Source organism: Podarcis erhardii (genome assembly GCF_964252035.2).
Source record: "Podarcis erhardii genome assembly, chromosome: 1".
Lineage (NCBI taxonomy): Eukaryota > Metazoa > Chordata > Lepidosauria > Squamata > Lacertidae > Podarcis > Podarcis erhardii.
The window spans coordinates 122,754,226-122,772,459 of NC_138497.1; the positions used below are offsets into that span (position 1 = coordinate 122,754,226).

General features: G+C 43.4%; 1 long non-coding RNA gene across 1 annotated transcript; it reads right to left on the reverse strand.

Moving 5' to 3' along the window:
• Nucleotides 1-13,294: 13,294 nt before the first annotated feature.
• Nucleotides 13,295-18,234, reverse strand: LOC309335632. Its single transcript, XR_014153616.1, has 3 exons — nucleotides 18,138-18,234; nucleotides 17,018-17,069; nucleotides 13,295-14,351 (listed from the first exon to the last, which is right to left on the reverse strand). It is a non-coding gene; the product is annotated as an uncharacterized lncRNA (long non-coding RNA).

The following is an 18,234-nucleotide window of genomic DNA, read 5'->3' on the forward strand; positions in this document are numbered from 1 at the left end:
CATCACAGAGTCGTGCCGTGGACAGACTGAAAGGGCTGTCGTTCTCCCCCCCCCCCCCCGTCCCCTGAAAGCTACGTCTTTTAACTCTATCATAGCATCAGAAATTCAACAGCAGGTCTTTCCCATCTTGCAATGATGGAGAAAGTTGCAGCTGCGGTATTTCTGCTTGCAACGCAGCTGTTAAATGCAAATGGTATCCTACAAGTTTTGTGTGTATGTGTGTACGAGCGTGCGCAGTGCTGGAATTTCCGTGGATTAGATAGACACCAATACACCGGAGAACATAAATGCTTTTATTGTATGAATATATCTTTGAATGAAGTGCGTCCAGTGCTGCTGGCTTCTACACAGAGATTAAAAACCATACAGTACATCTGTGTACTATTAATAACTGTTGCTAATGGCTGACATAGGTTGTATGATACGCATGAATAGAGTTTTAAGGGGATTTTCAGCTATTAACCTATATATGGTGGGGATGAGGCAGAGCACCAGAGGAAGCAGCTCCCCGATGAGTGAGATCTTGCAGACCTCTCTCGCACAACCCCAGTAAGCGGTGGGGTGGCGGCGGCAGGAGGGGCACACTCCTGTTTCAACTCAGGCGGCAAAATTGGATGTGCCAATCTCTTATCAAAGCAAAGAGTGTAGTTAGCATACCGGCCTGAGCTGGAAAAAAGCACTCCTGTCCACAGCACATCATCAGAATACAGCAGCTCTCCTAAATCACACATCCCCTGAAAACCTCTATGTGAAAAAAGCTAAACTGAAAAGCTTTCAAGTGCTGCGTAATAATCCATTCAGAATAGATGACTCCCATATTGCCTTATCAAGAAGTACCATCAAATGTCTCATTTGAATTCTATGCCAAAGATGGAAATAAGAAACCGTCCCAACGAAAGAAGATTGGCAATTAAGACTGATGGAATATGCAGTGATGTTGAAACTTAACAAAAGAATAAGAGATCAAGATGAGAGACCTTTTTTAACAGACAGCGGGGAAATTGTTTAATATATGTAGACAAATTGTAAACAATCAAAAACGTTGGCAGGATTGACTTAAACACAAGCAGTAAAACACCAAAAACTTACAGAGAGTAAAAAGATTAAATTCACAAATAGGTTGGAATTGGTTGTGCAGTAAATAAGAAACCGCAGAGGGGAGGGAAGTCGAAGAGAAGGTCGGTTTTTGTTTAGATTTAATTTTTGTTGTAGAAACATTGTAAAAAGAAAAATAGGAAAGAGACATTTAATTTTATTTTTAATAGGGTTGGGCATGCTATACTGGAATGTTCATGATGACACACTTCAATCGTCTGGAGAATCTAGCCCAGCGACTTCATCTAAATGTTAGTTAGCATAAGAGAGATTGAACCCTGCAACACCCTACTAAATAGTTCCTGGGGCTGGACCTGCAAAGTCCTAATGACTCCCTCTGGAACAGGCTGTGAAATCGAAGGACCAAAACACTGCAAGGCAACATCCTGTATTACAGCCTCACTTCTACACAGCTGGTCCATAAAATTTTGGTAGCTATGTGGTTCTGATATTTATTTTACCCATCCGGGGCACAAAATTGCACCTTCCAAATAGTATCTACATGCCGGGAAGAAGAATCAAAATCAGAACCTACATCCTAAACTTCTGCTCGATTAAAACCTCGAACAGCTGTTATGTCTCGGAAATGCTCACGGCAGACCCCAGATGGCAACCTTGTTCTTCCCTTAAAAACAGAGCTCCTCCATCTGGCTCATTTGGAATCCCTTTGGTAGAATTCAACACAGCCACTGCTAGCTTTCTTTTATCATTCTCAGATTATCAGTTGTACAGCTGAAGCAAAACTTGTGTCAGAAAAGGATTCTACTGTTAATGAGTCTCCCACGGTAGCTGGTATGAAGACCCTGAGGCTAGACAATGTACAGTGATACCTCAGGTTACAAACACTTAGGGTTACAAACTCCGCTAACCTGGAAGTAGTACCTCGGGTTGAGAACTTTGCCCCAGGGTGAGAACAGAAATCGCACGCCAGTGGCACGCCGGCAACAGGAGGCCACATTAGCAAAAGCACGCCTCAGGTTAAGAACGGTTTCGGGTTAAGAACGGACCTCCGGAACAAATTAAGTTCGTAACCCAAGGTACAACTATATTGATAAAGGGGAGACAACTTCCCTCCCCAGCCTTGATCTGGTCTATATCGTCAGCAGTGATTTTTTTTCCTAGGGGTATTCATGGGTAAAAAAAGTACCTGTACCGCAACCTCAGTCAAAGACGACTATGGGGTTGCGGTGCTCATCTCGCTTTCAGCCTGAGGGAGCCGGCGTTTGTCTGCAGACAGCTTTCCTGGTCATGTGGCCAGCATGACTAAACTGCTTCTGGCACAACGGGACACTGTGACGGAAGCCAGAGCACACGGAAACGCCGTTTACCTTCCCGCCGCAGCAGTACCCATTTATCTACTTGCACTGGTCTGCTTTCGAACTGCTAGGTTGGCAGGAGCTGGGACAGAGCAACAGGAGCTCACCCCGTTGCGGGGATGCGACCTTCCGATCGGCAAGCCCAAGAGGCTCAGGGGTTTAGACCACAGCGCCACCCGCGTCCCCTGGTTCTCAAGTGTACACAGTACTGGTACCTCCCCCACCCCTCAAATGTTAAAAGTGGAGGACCACAGATTCCCTACCTGTTATAAATAATCCACATTTATATTTAAGGAATGGTCATCTTTGAAGCCATATTAATTAATTTATTGCATTTATATCGCTCCTTTCTTCTCCTTGGAGCTCAAGGTGGGTTACATGTTTCTCCCCCTTCACATTTAATCTCCACAACAACTCTGTGAGGTAGGTTATGCTAAGAATGAGTGAGTGACCCAAGGTTACCCCGTGAGCTGCATGGCCCTGGTTGGAGTCCGACACTCTAACCACTCATAGCTACACATAGTTATGCAATAGTTACACATTTGTGAACAGTGCAGTTAACAACCTTCCTTCCTTTTTAATACTATTTTAAAATATATATATATATATTTTTCTTTTCTTTTTACACAACAGAAACAGGAATTGGGAAGAGAGGAAGGAAGACCAGTGTGGTGCAGTGGTTAGAGTGCTGGACTCGGACCTGGGAGACCAGAGTTGAAATCCCCACCCAGCCTGGGTGACCTTGGGTAAGTCACATTCTCTTTGCCTAATCTACCTCACAGGATTGTTCTGAAGATAAAATGGCGATGGGGAGAACTCTGCAGCTTTGAGTTCCTCGGAGGAAAAGAGGGGATCTAAATGTAATCACGAACAAACCCAACAATGATTCTTTTGAATAAGGGAAGGAATGTACGCAGACATTTATTTATTTTTGCTAATTTTGAGTGGCAGAATTTCTGTCACACCCTGCCTTGCAGCATCCTGTTCCTGGATCTTTGCCCAACTTTAGCCTGGTAGCATTTCGGAACAGCAGCCGCTGTATTCTGACTCATACGGTTCTAGGCTGCAAAGCCTCTCTCTCTCTCTCAATCTCGGCTTGCTTGATTTTAGCTGGTCACCGATAGGCATAAATGCACACTGATGAACAATTAGGATGCTTTTTGTCTGACGCTCTCTTGGAAATGTACCCAGGGTCACCACAACCCTGCGGAGTTAGAAGAGTCCGAAACCAGGTTTGCTTAGCACGAGCAAGGAGAGCTGGGAAAGGGAGCAGGTTTTGGATTTCACAGCCCTAGTTGGATTTTAGGACTCTTCCCTGAGCTGCCCTCGCCACCAGCCCTGAACTTATGCAACCCCTGAAGTGATTTTGCCTGGCTGGAATGTGTCCCTGAACCACACCTGTTATGTATTCAGTGGTCTGTGTTTGCCTGAGCTTGAGTCTGGACTAAGGATTCTGAGCCCCTGTGTTCCGAATCAAAAATGGGGCCAAGCAAATAATAATAATCCCAAAACCAAACCCCAAGCAAGCAAGCCACCACCGGAAGTGGCTCACACTCCCATTTCTCTGTAAACAAAGCCACAGATTGTTGAAGGGTGTGTGGGAAGAGCTATAAAAAACGGCATAAGGCGAGTTGGAAAACGAACTCTCCTTACAGTAAGATTCTCTGCACATTGACGCAACAGAAGTCCCGCTGAACTCACTGGTGCCAACTCCCAAGTGAATACACATAACAACACCTGACACCGCAACCTTATGCATGTTTACTCAGAAAGAAGTCCCGCTGCATTCAACTGGGGCTTACTCCCAGATATGTTTGCCTAGGATTGCAGCTTCAGGAACTGTTGTGACGTGGGGTTTGTGATTTCAGCTCTCTTGACATAATATGCTGGAGACAGCTCTCTAGTAACACTTCTTTATTAAAGCAACAAGACTGAGACCTGAGGAGGGGAGAGCTACATTTATAGGGACAGGGAACTAGCTAGAAAGGATACATTTTGGAGGGAACAATATCAGGCAATCACAGTCCTGCCTTTTGGAGGAAACCAATAAGACAGAGGATCCAAATACAGCAGCTTAAATGAACCAATAGTAGCTGTACCCTCTGGAACCAAAAGGCAGTTACTTTACCCTAATGCAAATACAGACAATAATAATACAGATATAAAATCCTTTGACTCAATACACAACAGGAACAATGGAGGTTTATTATTACGGAGGGCCATAAATCAATTTGTTGCAATGTCGCAGGCAAGCCCTATGCATACTATGAAATCCAATAACTTGAATGGGACTTTATCTCTGGCAACCAGGGACGGGATTGCAGCTTTACGCGGGACTGCCCTTGAAACTGACCCAGAAACTCCAGCGGGTGCAGAATGCTCCTTGCCATGGGATCACTTTCATCCAGTGCTTTACCAGCTGCACTGGCTCCCAGTGGAGTACAGGGTCAGGTTTAAGGTGCTGGTTTTGACCTTTAAAGCTCTATGCAGCCTAGGACCCACGGATCTACAGGACCGCCTCTCCTGGTATGCCCCGCGGAGGACCTTAAGGTCCACAAATGACAACACTTTGGAGATCCCAAGTCGCAAGGTGGTTAGATTAGTCTCAAATAGGGCCAGGGCCTTTTCAGTACTGGCCCCAACTTGGTGGGGTTTGCTCTGTCACAAGAGACTAAGGTCCTGCGGGACTTGACATCTTTCCGCAGGGCCTGCAACACAGAGCTGTTCCGCCTGGCCTTTGGTTTGGACTTAGTCTGACCCTTATGTTTCCCTCCCCTTACTGTTTTGATCTATGGGCTACTTTTAAAATGAGACTGCATTTTAAATTGCATTTTAAATTGCATTTTAAATTGGGGTTTTAGGTCCGTCCGTCCCCGTCCCCCCATTTTGTTTTTATTGTAATTTTACTGGTATTAGCTGCCCTGAGCCCAGCTCTGGCTGGGGAGGGTGGGGTATAAATAAAATAATAATAATAATAATAATAATAATAATAATAATAATAATAATAATTATTATTAGCCCAGTTGCTCATAATGTTTCAGATTTGCATAGAGATGGGATACTTATAATGCATGTCCCCTCAGGAATAAGTCCCAATTGGGCTTGCTCTTAAGCAAGTGGGTACAGGGCCCGCAGCCTTTAAAGTCCTCTCTTTTTGAGACTGGGGAAAAACACGTTTTAGCGACTGTCCTTTCATATTTCAAAAAGTTTGTGCAGGTGAGAGAAATTTAAGACACAGAAAGCAGAAATTAAACCCAATGCTATTTTATATTTCTTTAGAGAGCCATGGATGGAGAGAGATGTATCCTTTCACATTTCAGCTCTGCATGTGTTCTGCGTAATTTTCCACATTGGTTAATTGAGACTGACATGTGTTTGGGAGCAGAAAAAGCAGGACTGGCCAGAGGACAGAAAGATTCAATAATTATCCTAAGTGCCTGCATAATTTGTATGTATTAAAAAGTAAGGATTTAAAACAGAACAGATTTGCTGCAGTGCCCAGGTCTAACAAAATTACTTTGTGCTAGGTGTAGACTGAGAAGTTGTGAGTTGGAGGAGCCAGACTTGGTCATGCTTAGAGTAAGTTCTCTTGCCTTCAGCATTAACTTATTCTAAGCATGGCTTATGTTTCTTACAATTATTGGAATATTTTTAAAAAGTTTTTATATATGTATATAGCTCTAATTTTATCTATGTTTTACGGTGGTACCTCGGGTTAAGAACTTAATTCGTTCCGGAGGTCCATTCTTAACCTGAAACTGCCCTTAACCTGAGGTACCACTTTAGGTAATGGGGCCTCTCGCTGCCGCCACGCCGCCGCGGCGGGATTCTGTTCTCATCCTGAAGCAAAGTTCTTAACCCAGGGTACTATTTCTGGGTTAGTGGAGTCTGTAACCTGAAGCGTCTGTAGCCCAAGGTACCACTGTATTCTATTTTAATGGTTGATGTTTCCATGTTTTTAGCGGTTCTTGGTTTTCTTTGTAAGCTGCCTTGAGTCCCAACAGGGAACTTTTCAAAGCTTACTGGTTTATATTGCAATTTTCTACTTTTACCATCAGAATTGTTCTCAGTCCTGTTCGGCTAAATTGGTTTTAACTGAAAAGCCACATAACAAGCCAGCTACTTATTTGCTTAGCAGGGACATGGATGGTGCTGTGGTCTAAACCACTGAGCCTCTTGGGCTTGCCGATCCGAAGGTGGGCAGTTTGAATCTGTGTGATGGGGTGAGCTCCTGTTGTTCTGTCCCAGCTCCTGCCAACCTAGCAGTTCAAAAGCACGCCAGTGCAAGTAGATATACAGGTACCATTGTGGCGGGAAGGTAAACAGCGTTTCCATGCGCTTGGCCCTCGTCACGGTGTCCCCTTCTGCCAGAAGCGGTTTAGTCATGCTGGCGACATGGTCCAGAAAAGCTGTCTGTGGACAAAAGCCAGCTCCCTCAGCCTGAAAAGTAACATAAGCGCTGCACCCCACAGTTGCCTTTGACTGGACTTAACTGTCCAGGGGTCCTTTACCTTTTACCTTATTTATTTAGCAACAACCTTTTATCCCATTTGTAGTTTTAATTAATGAGCCCTTTAATCTGCAGGTAACCTGCATGTTGCCAGTAAATATGGCTTTATTGTCCAATAATATGCCTGCCAAATAGTATGTCCTGTCTTTTGTGTATTAGTCTGCATTAGGTAAACAGTGAATTAACAAATCCATGGCTTCTTAGGAGACAGACTTCACCTTGGAAAAATAACCTTATTCACCTTACTGTTGAGAAACGCATTTCATAGGAAAATTAGTACTAATCATTTATAATTGCCTCATATACATGCTACAGAAAGCAAGTGTGAAGGCAGTGGGTGTTATTGGTTTGTGGTTTCTTTTGTTCCTGTTTTTATTGTATATTTTGTGTTTTTATGTTGTGAACTGCCCTGAGATTTATGGAGGAGGGGCGGTATATAAATTTACTAAATAAAATAAATCACACAGGACGTTCTCCTGCCATCTGTGTGTGTGTGTTTTGAACAAGATTGTCCTGACAGCTCTTGATCGACTCTTCCAGATTGCTGAGGCATAGCAGGCAAAAGCACGGTCTATCCCACAAGGAGTGCCACATAAATTATGGTTACCAGATGTCCCCGTTTCTCGGGGACAGTCCCCGCGTTTACAAATCTGTCCCCGGACAAAATCTGTCCCCGGAATGTCCCCGGATTTAATTTAATGTCCCCGGATTTATATTTTAAGTGTTGTAGATTTATTAGTAGGGAATGAATGTTGCGTGATTGGTTCAACGGCACAAGACACATCACATGGGGACTTCTGGTGAGGCAAAATTGTGGGTGCCACAGCAGCAAGCAGCTCCTGAAGCCAGCCAGAGCCAACTGTGCTACCAGGCTGGCTCCTGGCTGCTGAGACTGCTGCTGCTGCTGCCACTGCCAAGGGGGAACCGGGGATGCCCGGCATGTCAACTGGGGGAACCATTGACACCCCCCTGCAACCCAAATCGAGCCAGGCGCAAGAGCTCCTGGCCAACTGCCCAGCGGCTCTCAGGGGCCACGACAACCCCGTAGCCGACGCAGGGAGAAGGAGGAGAGGAGAAGGAGAAGTATTTATCTTAATAAATACTATAAAATTAATGAAGGCTAGAATGACATGGGTTGAAAAATAATATGGTGTTCAGAGATGTGGATTAAGAAAAGGAATGGAATTGGTCAAAAAACTCTGGGAAATAAGGGAATGGATTTACTGATTGGATAATGAAAATAGAATACAGAACGGGGAGGTATGAGGAAGTCGGGGAAAAATAGGTTGAGAAAATAAGGTTTGAAATTATACTTGTTGTCTTTTGTTTATGTATGTTTTTATTGTTGTTGTTGGTATTTACATGTAGTTATTGGAAACTTTAATAAATATTATTTTTAAAAAAAGATAATACAACAAATAAATACTCTTCCTCTGCTGCTTGGATGGAGGACCTCCTACTGGACGTTGTTGGGACTACGTGGCCAATGGACAGCGATGATGGGAGTCGTAGTCCAACAAAATCTGGATGATGGCGGGTTCCCCACTCCTTGCTAATGTCTGCATGAAGCACACCTGCAGGAACCAATGGAGGGAGGAACAGTAACCCTGTCATAAAATGCTGATAATCTGATGAAATTCCCCCTTTTCCATAGCTATGAAGAGTACAGACATTGTGTTCTTTGTTGTCCCTGGTCACTCTGCCTGCACTGGGCACTGATTTACAGATTGTCAGCGACATTTTAGCCATTGTAGGAGTATGAAAAGCTGCAAATAAACTGACAAATCCCCTCTTTTGGTTACATAACAATTACATGTACAGGAGGCCTGCTTTCCTTTGCAGCTGGCCACTCTAGAATCGCCAGGTATAAAACCGTCCCTTACCTGTAAATATATCATCTGTTAAATAAATGCTCTGACGTTGTAGGCAAGTTGCTTACTCAACATGGTCACCAATTTCCGTAGGGCGCCCTCTAATTCTGTGCCCCATATTTTATTTCCATGCCAGGAAAAGCTTCACCTGCTACATTTCTCCATGCGAGGCTGTGGTTAAAAAGTACAGAAGCATGGCCTAGGATTGGCATATCTAAAGTCTGTTTCTGGGGTGTAATTCAGCCCGCCGGTCAGTTTAATCCAGCCTCAACAACTTTGGGGTAATTTTTTTTAAAAAAGCTCAACAACTTTGCGCTAAAATTGTATGGCAGTTTATTTTCTGGGGTAGTAAAATCCCCCCCACCCAAAAGCTCAACAACTTTACATACACTTCAGGTTACAGACTCCGCTAACCCAGAAATAGTGCTTCAGGTTAAGAACTTTGCTTCAGGATGAAAACAGAAATCGTGCTCCGCTGGCGCTGCAGCAGTGGGAGGCCCCATTAGCTAAAGTGGTGCTTCAGGTTAAGAACAGTTTCAGGTTAAGTTCGGACCTCTGGAACGAATTATGTACTTAACCTGAGGTACCACTGTAACTTTGGTTGGCCCTCATACATGTTCACTTCATCAAATCTGGTCCTCTTTGAAAAAAGTTTGGACACTCCTGGCCTAGGATAAGTAATTAACAGGTAACACTGACTGTGATCTCCTACAATACGTTCCTGCGTTCAAAATAAACATCTGTCCCTAATGATAATTTCTAGCATCAACGGGCTATGTGTAAATTGATCTGCATCCCCATTTAAGGAGAGGTTCCCTTTTGTCTTTCCAATGCAAGCAGTAGCTAAAGCCAATAATGGATTAGGCTTCCAGTACAGTCGACCACATTGTGATGAGTCTTTTCCCATCCCCATTTCACAGACAAAAACAAAAGCCCAGAGGCAGGTGACTTATGCAGGCCCGTGGAGCAAATCCTCCGTACAAATACAAAGGATGCAATTCCACCCTATGCCTTTTTAGTTAAAGTAGAATATGGATGCCCTCTCTAAGGGCAGAAGTTAGTAATAATATGCTGTGCACAGATCAGGGTTGTTACCTTCTCAGCACATGGCATGCAGGAAAATGTCCGATATTTCCAGGAATCAATGCTACTTTTATAAATCAATGGACGCAACCTATATGAAAATACAGTGGTACCATGGTTCTCAAACTTAATCCGTTCCGGAAGTCCTTTCCAAAACCAAAATTCGAGTAGCAAGGCGTTCGTCAACCAAGGTATAACTGTATAGGCACTGAAATTATGTCAAAGGACGTAGTCCTGTTTCTTTCCCACTGAGAGTCAAATGTGTTTTTGTAGGAACAAAGGAAGAGCAGCCCACCTTCTAGCTATAATTCAGCAACCTAATTTAAAAAGTTAGGTCAGGGGGAAAAACCCGCTTAACCAAAAATAGCCTGTTTCTGCCTTGTTTACATTTTGTCTGTCTGGAGTGTTTTCATTTCAGTAACTAGCTAGGCAGGTTCTAAAGTTGCATTGTATTCTGGAAATAGGATCTTTTCTGATGGTATCTAGGATTAGCACAATTGCTGAAATGGTTGGGGAAACAGGTGCCCTAAAACGAAGCCCCAACTTAAAAACAGGGTTGCCAACCTTTTCTCTACTGAGCTGCTGGGCCTTTTAACAGCTTTCCAGCAATTCATCTGTTTTTATCCTCTATGGGATTAAGTGCAATCTTTACATTCCTTTATATTCAGCTTTTTTTGGAATGTGAAACAAATGGAGGCGGGAATCCAGTTTTCCAAATATTGTGCCCAAATCGTCCTTATTCCACTGCCCCATAAATTTACGTTATTTCTGATTTAATGTTAGTAATAACCCATGTGCCCTCAAAATACTCCTCCTTAATCTGGGTTTCAAAATAATTTGTTGTTTGAGTCCTGTTCACTTGCAGAATTCCGTTTGCCACAATGTCTCCTTTACAATACGTTTTCCTTTAAAATATTTTAAAGAGATGTATTCCTTTGCCTCCAGTCATTGTGTTGTTATCTGCCCTGATCCTGGTTCTGGCCAGGGAGGGCGGGATATAAATAAATTTTATTATTATTATTATTATTATTATTATTATTATTATTATTATTATTAAATCGTATGCCCTTACAGTTGACAAATTCTTCCCCTTTTCAAAGTTCCACCCGTTACTAACTTTTGCTTACGCCAGCCACTGATCTATATTCCTAGAATTCCAAAAATAAATAAACGACATTATATATATATATGTAGCACAGGAGCCCTGCCAGTGGGGAAAAGGTGGCAGCCAAATTTAATAGTTAAAATATTTAAGTGTTAGATTTTAACTAGTGAAATTTTGTTGCGTGCTCAACACACGTTTAAAGCACATTCCTGCGTGGATTAGGTAAAGGTAAAAAGGACCCCTGGACGGTTAGGTCCAGTCAAAGGCAACTATAGGGTTGCGGCGCTCATCTCACTTTCAGGCCGAGGGAGCTGGCGTTTGTCTACAGATATCTTTGTGGGTCATGTGGCCAGAATGACTAAACCGCTTCTGGTGCAACGGGACACCGTGACGGAAAAAAGAGCGCATGGAAATGCCATTTGCCTTCCCACCACAGTGGTACCTATTTATCTATTTATCTACTTGCACAGAGCAACGGAAACTCACTGCGTTGCGGGGATTTGAACTATCGACCTTCTGATTGGCAAGCCCAAGAGGCTCAATGGTTTAGACCACAGCGCCACCCACGTCCCGCATCAGGACAGCCTGCTCATCAATGTTTGCTCCAGGTTTTGGGCAGCCCTTGGTCAAGACACTCCCCATAGCCCTTTGCCCTTGGGTGAGTCTGCCTCCTCCTCGCTGCCCTTGTCGCTTGCTACTGGCTCATCATCACTCCCACTGGCTTACTTGCCAGGCAGGAAGTGGCACCTACTGAACTTCCTTCGCATTGCCACTGTTGTCTGGGATAGAGAGCTAAGGGGCAGGTGAACAAGAGGAGGAGCAGGTCCAGGGTGGTGCGATCCCTGGGAGATGCCCAGCCATGCTGACCTTTGATGCTGGTCCTGCTGCCCATTTTTTTAAAGTGGAAGGTGTCCTCAAGTTTCTTATGAAGGAAAAATCCTGAATGGCTTCAGTGCCTCTTTGTAGTGCAAGATGGACTTTTGCAATCACTCTGAAGGCATTTTGAACACCTCCAGGTTAAATAATTGCTGGTTTATATGATGTGGATCAGGCAAATGAACTGGCAAATGCTTATTCCTCCCACGAACATGTCCATTTTTCCTCCAGTGTTTCTGCCCGCTAGCTACCAAACCAAAAGTAACTGAGGCTGCAGTCCCACCTCCTCCACTTACCAGGAAGTAAGCCTCATCGTTAAACTCAGTGGGAATGACTTACTGAGGATCCAAGCACTGGATTGCACTGTGAGTCATTCATTGATGTCATAATCCGAGGTTCGTGGCAACTCTCACTTTGCTTCTATAATTATAAACCGGGACATCCATTAAAGATTTAATCAATAAGACCGAATTAATATTTCAAAAGGCATTTTCTGCTTTTGACACCAGAAAGCTTGCGTTCTGAAGCCGTATCTACAAGTTTATATCATATAGAATTTTGATGTGGAAAGGGTTAAACGCCCTCTTTCTACACCACAGATTTCCACATCAAGTGGCCATTTTCAGAAGAAAGAAAATATACCCAAAGAAGGTTGTTGTTCATATAACGGTTAAGTCCAGGCAAAGGCGACTATGGGGTTGCAGCGCTCATCTTTCTTTCATGCTGAGGGAGCCGGCGTTTGTCCACAGACAGCTTTCCGGGTCATGTGGCCAGCATGATTAAACCACTTCTGGTGCAACGGGACACCGTGACGGAAACAGAGCACACGAAAACGCCGTTTACCTTCCCGCCGGAGCAGTACCTATTTATCTACTTGCATTGCTGTGCTTTTGAACTGCTAGGTTGGCAGGAGCTGGGACAGAGCAATGGGTGCTAACCCTGTTGAGGGGATTCGAACTGCTGACCTTCTGATCAGCAAGCCCAAGAGGCTCAGAGGTTTAGACCACAGTGCCACATGCTAATTTAATGCCAATGGCGTGAATAATGAACAGGACTGATTTGAGCTAAATGAAGTAGAGAGCAGTCTCCTACACAGTTCTGCCAACAGACACTAGCTCTGACCCCTGGCCACCTTCCCACAGTCTTCCTCCTGAGCCTCTGTTGCATGGAAATACGGAGTAAGTTTTATGAGCTGGTAAGAGCAACTAAAGAGAAACGGCAAAGAGGGACTGCAGTGAGAAAAGCCAGGAGTAGAATTCTTCCTGTTTACACACACGATACATTTAAAGCACATTCAAACCACACCCTCCTACCCCCAAATAATGGGAACTGTATTTTAAGAGTGGTGTTGAATTCTTTAGCTCTGTATAGCTCTGTAAATTGCAGTTCCCATGATTTTTTGGAGAAAGCAATGTGCTTTAAATGTATGACGTCTACGCAGCTAAGTCACCTTTCTGTATGATAAAAATATGTTTACTGAAGTGTAGGTGGGTTCCCATGAGGCAAGACACGGTGATAACAGCAAGAACCTTTATTGAACTACATAACTGGGAAACAGGGGCAAAGCAACTGCTTATATACATTCCTGAAAGCATGGGCCACTCCCACTCCCAACATGACTGCCTGTCTAAACTTCCAAGCTGCAAATCACAACTCAGAGTTCAAGGACCAATGGCAGAGGCCCAAATCCTAAAATGTTCTGTGACTGGACATCATGTATCAAATTGGAACACAAGAGCTCAGAATCCTTAGTCCAGACTCAAGCTCAGGCAAACACAAACCACTGAATATATGACATTTACAATGGGCAAAACAATATCCTTTATGTGGCGTTTAATTGTCTGAGTTTGGTACAACCCAGTTCTTTATTAAAAAAACAACAACAACTGGCCTTCATATTTCATTAACATTTGAAGCATTTGAAGATTTACAGAATGCCATCACCTTGACTACTACAATTTCCCCCCCAGCCATCCTTGTTGCAGAGCCATCTCCTCACATTTACAAAGGATAGATATATTTCAGGTTCCGGTGGAGGAATTAACAATTGTATTGTCCGTCTCATGGGACATATGGGCTTCTATGTGAGCACCACCCTTGGTAGCTGATGCTGTTTGAGTACAACCTACAGTTGTGTAGCACAGCTTTCATTTGACGTACCACCCAGTATTACAAAGCCACTTCCTATTATTTTCTGCTTCTCACAGCACCACCCAACATCCTAGGCAAGGAACCAGCAACCACCCTTCCTTGGCAACCAAGCCGCTCCCAATGTTTATTTAGTAAGGGTGGATGTCTCTGGCTTGCTACACAAATAGAGCAAACTCTGCCCTTCCTCAGAGACAAATTCCAGAAGAGCTAGTCTGTAGCAGCAAAGAGAGCGAGTCTAGTCATATCTTTAAGGACCAACTGGTACCCCTCTGTATATTGTGCCATGACGTTTTGCAACTACTTCCACCGATGGACTGAGAAGATGGCGTCCGAGTGCCCATGGGCTGAGATTACAGTGGGAGAAAAAGCAAGTTATGAGGTGTTTTATCTTCCGGTGTGCATGTGTACAGTACACATGCCTACTCCGGAGACATGGGTGGCGCTGTGGTCTAAACCCCTGAGTCTCTTGGGCTTACCGATCGTAAGGTCGGTTGTTTGAATCCGTGCGACAGAGTGAGCTCCCGTGGCTCTGCCCCAGCTCCTGCCAACCTAGCAGTTCGAAAGCGCACCAGTGCAAGTAGATAAACAGATAAACATTGCATTAAGCAATTGTTATTTCACACGTTCCAATGCATTTTCCTGTCACTTTCCTTATTGCAAAAGTCTGGGGTGAATTGGGTGGGGGTTGTTGTTGTTGTGCAAGAGCTTCAAATCAGTTTTAATTGCACAACTTGAATTTGCCAGTGTGCGGCTGAATCCCATCCAAAACCAGCAATAGCCTTGAAGCACTGTAAAAAGGAAACTAAAAAACAACATTATTTTTGTAGCATCGCTTTGAAAAAAATGTTATCCACAGAAGGACTTGTGAGAAGCAACGTGATTAATCGAATAAGAATGTTTTACACATTACTGTCTTAAAATGCAGGTGGGTCTATCATTTTCTCAATTCGGATCAAAGTTGGTTTCGGGGGAAATGCAGAAAAATGTAGTATTTCCTCCTAAGAAACAACAAGATAGATATGGATTACGGTCAACATTGTGCACATGACTCTACCCAAATATGGGAATATGGTAGTAAATGGGAGTGTGTTCATTGAAGTAAGAACAAATGAGACTGAAAAAACACTTTTTATTAGTATTGAACGAGGAGCAGGGGAAAATGCAGGGAGAGGAGCAACTCTATGGTTATTTATAACAAATTGAAAAAAAAAGTTTAAAAGCACCTTTCAAAAAACCAAAAAAAAAAAAAAAAAAAAAAAAACCAGAGTCCTTTTTGTTGGGGATAATTCAGTTGGAAATTCCCAGGTGTCAAAAAAAGTTATTTATGTATGCCACTACGGCGGCCCATGATTTGTTAGCTCCAAAATGGAAAACGAGTGAGGTTCCGACCAAAGAAGAATGGGAACTTAAATTGATGGAATAGGTAAAAGGTAAAGGACCCCTGGACGGTTAAGTCCAGTCAAAGGCGACTATGGGGTGCAGTGCTCATCTCGCTTTCAGGCTGAGAGAGCCGGCGTTTGTTCGCAGACAGCTTTCCGGGTCATGTGGCCAGCAGGACTAAACCGCTTCTGGCGCAATGGAACACCTTGATGGAAACCAGAGCACACAGAAACGCCATACACCTTCCCACCAGAGCGGTACCTATTTTTCTACTTGCACTAGCATGCTTTCAAACAGCTAGGTTGGCAGGAGCTGAGACAGAGCAACAGGAGCTCACCCCATTGAGGGGATTCGAACCGCCGATCTTCTGATCGGCAAGCCAATGAGGCTCAGTGGTTTAGAACACAGCAGCTTGTGGATCTAATTTATAGAATAAGAGAACAAGAAGAACATACGTTTAAAGAAGACTGGAAAATGTTTATTGAATATATGGGGGGGGGAATTGTGTACACTCGAAAACGTTGGCAGCATTAAGATAGATTCAACAGTGTAAATAAGTTTTGATGGAAGTAATAAAGGAACACTGAATGGTTTAGTTTATGTAAAATATGCAGGGATTTATGCCATGCAAAATGAACCATGGAAAGGGAAGAAGGGAAGTCATTGATATTTTAAGGTTGTTTAAATGAATTTTCTAAATTGTGAAACAGAAAATTTAATAAAAAATATTTTTAAAAAACAAACGCAAAAACCCTATGGTTATGAGCATCAGTTCCCCTAAAATGGCTCAAAAGTGGAGGAAATAATAATAATAATAATAATAATAATAATAGGAATAAAATTGGGGACCCAAACATTCCTCCATGCCACCTGCTTTCATAATTCCAGGCACAGGGAAATGGGAAGGCTGTAGTCTGGATGAGAGCCAGTAATCTGAAGCTGTATCCAATCAAGACTGATATATTCTGGGTGGGTGGTTCGTCTGTCTAAGCACGTGGTGTTCATTCTATCCTACATAGGACTACATAGAATAGATCTGCAGCTTGGGAGCAGGTGTGACTTGATTCATTTTTTTGTTACCAGAAGCCTTGAATGCAAACATTCAGTAAACAGAACCTGGAAGCTATGTGCCTGGATTTTTTTCTCACTTAATGATACCACTCGGGCACCTTGTGCTTCTAATTATCAGCCAACTGTCATTACCTCTCCAACGTGATCACACACATCGTGTGCAGCTTGGAAGCTTCAGGGGAAAGTCTCTCTTGGCTATCTCATCCCGTCAACTTCTAGCCATGCAAGGTGGGAAGGGAAACGATTGCCCCCTACCCCTTCTTCCCTCGCACTGCCTTCCTGATAAGGATTCCCCCCTCTGCGTGTAATTAAGTCAGAAAAAAATCTAGATACCTAGCTGCAGGCTGCCTATCAAATAAATGTTTACTTTGGGCCTTAGCTGCATCCCCACTTGGACAAACGTAGCCTGGGGTTAGCTATCTGGGCTTGGTAACCTCCAAATTAGACTACTGTTAGTGCACTGTTGTGGGGCTGCCTTTGAAAACAGTTCAGAAACTTCTTTTACTATGGAACACAACTGTTAGATTAACTGAGGGGCTCTGTGTTTTAAACATGTTACCTCTTTACTAGGCCGACAGCTCCCAGTCCTTTTCTTGGTCCAATGTGAAGTACTAAAAAAGAAGAAGAAACATTTAAATTACCATGTGTTGAGATTCCTGCATTGCAGGGGGTTGGACTAGATGACCCCTGGGAACCCTTCCAACTCTACAATTCTATGATTCTACTCATGGTTTAGATCAGGTAAGGATACTCAAAGAACCATCCGTTTCCACACATTAAGACCTTCCGTGGGGAGGGGCTAATGTATCTGAGAAATGTTGCCAGTGGAGTTCCTCCTTAGTGGTGGCCCCCCAGTTATGGAATGAATTCCACAGAAAAACTCACTTTATTGTCTTTTTGAGGCCTTGCATCTTTTGTAATTCCACAAACCTCTACGTTTATATCTTTTTGTAAAAATACAGTTGTAAAAGTTTTTAAAAACCTGTTTCTGTTTCTCTTTTCCTTTCATTTACATCTCACCATGCTTAGTGCATTATGTACTTTTTGAACTTTCAATAAAGATTTTAATAAAATACTGGTTTTTGGTTTTTTTTTAAGTTCCGTATTCCACAATACCTTTAGAAAGAAAGCATACTTTTTTTACATATCTGAAGGGCTGCAAACACCCATCAGCTCCCGCTTTCTCTCCCGTGGGTCATTCGCGGAGTCGGACTATGTTGTCAATCATGACAACAAGCAAAGCTTTACAGTATAAACCAGTGTGGAGATGTGATACCTTCAAAGAAGGCCTTGTGCATGTTTAAGTTAAATTTCATAAAAATTGGGATTTGGAAAACCGTTAAAAGAACATGCAATGAAATTCAACCAAGGGGAAGCGAGGAAGCCACTTAACAAAGTTAATAACTGTAATTTTCAATAAGGCTATGATTTATGTTTGTTTGTCTTGTGTGTTTGTTTATAATATTGTGAAAACTAATAAAAAAAATTTTGGGGGAAAAAGAAGGCCTTGTGCATGAAATTGGATGGATGAAAAATATTATAAACACCCGGAAAAGGCGAAGAAGAAGAAGCAGCCGCTAGACTAGACTAGAGGAAGGTAAGGAAGAGCGGCAGGAGGAGGAAAAGCTGCGCAAGGAAGAGGCGCGGCGCGGCGAAGGCGGAGCGCGGCTGGGCTGCACCTGGCGCGCCTGGGTCCTGCCTTTTCCTCCCCGGCGGGTCCCCCGAGAGACGGGCGGACGAGGCGGTGCTCCGGCAGCCGGCGAAGCCTCCTCCTCC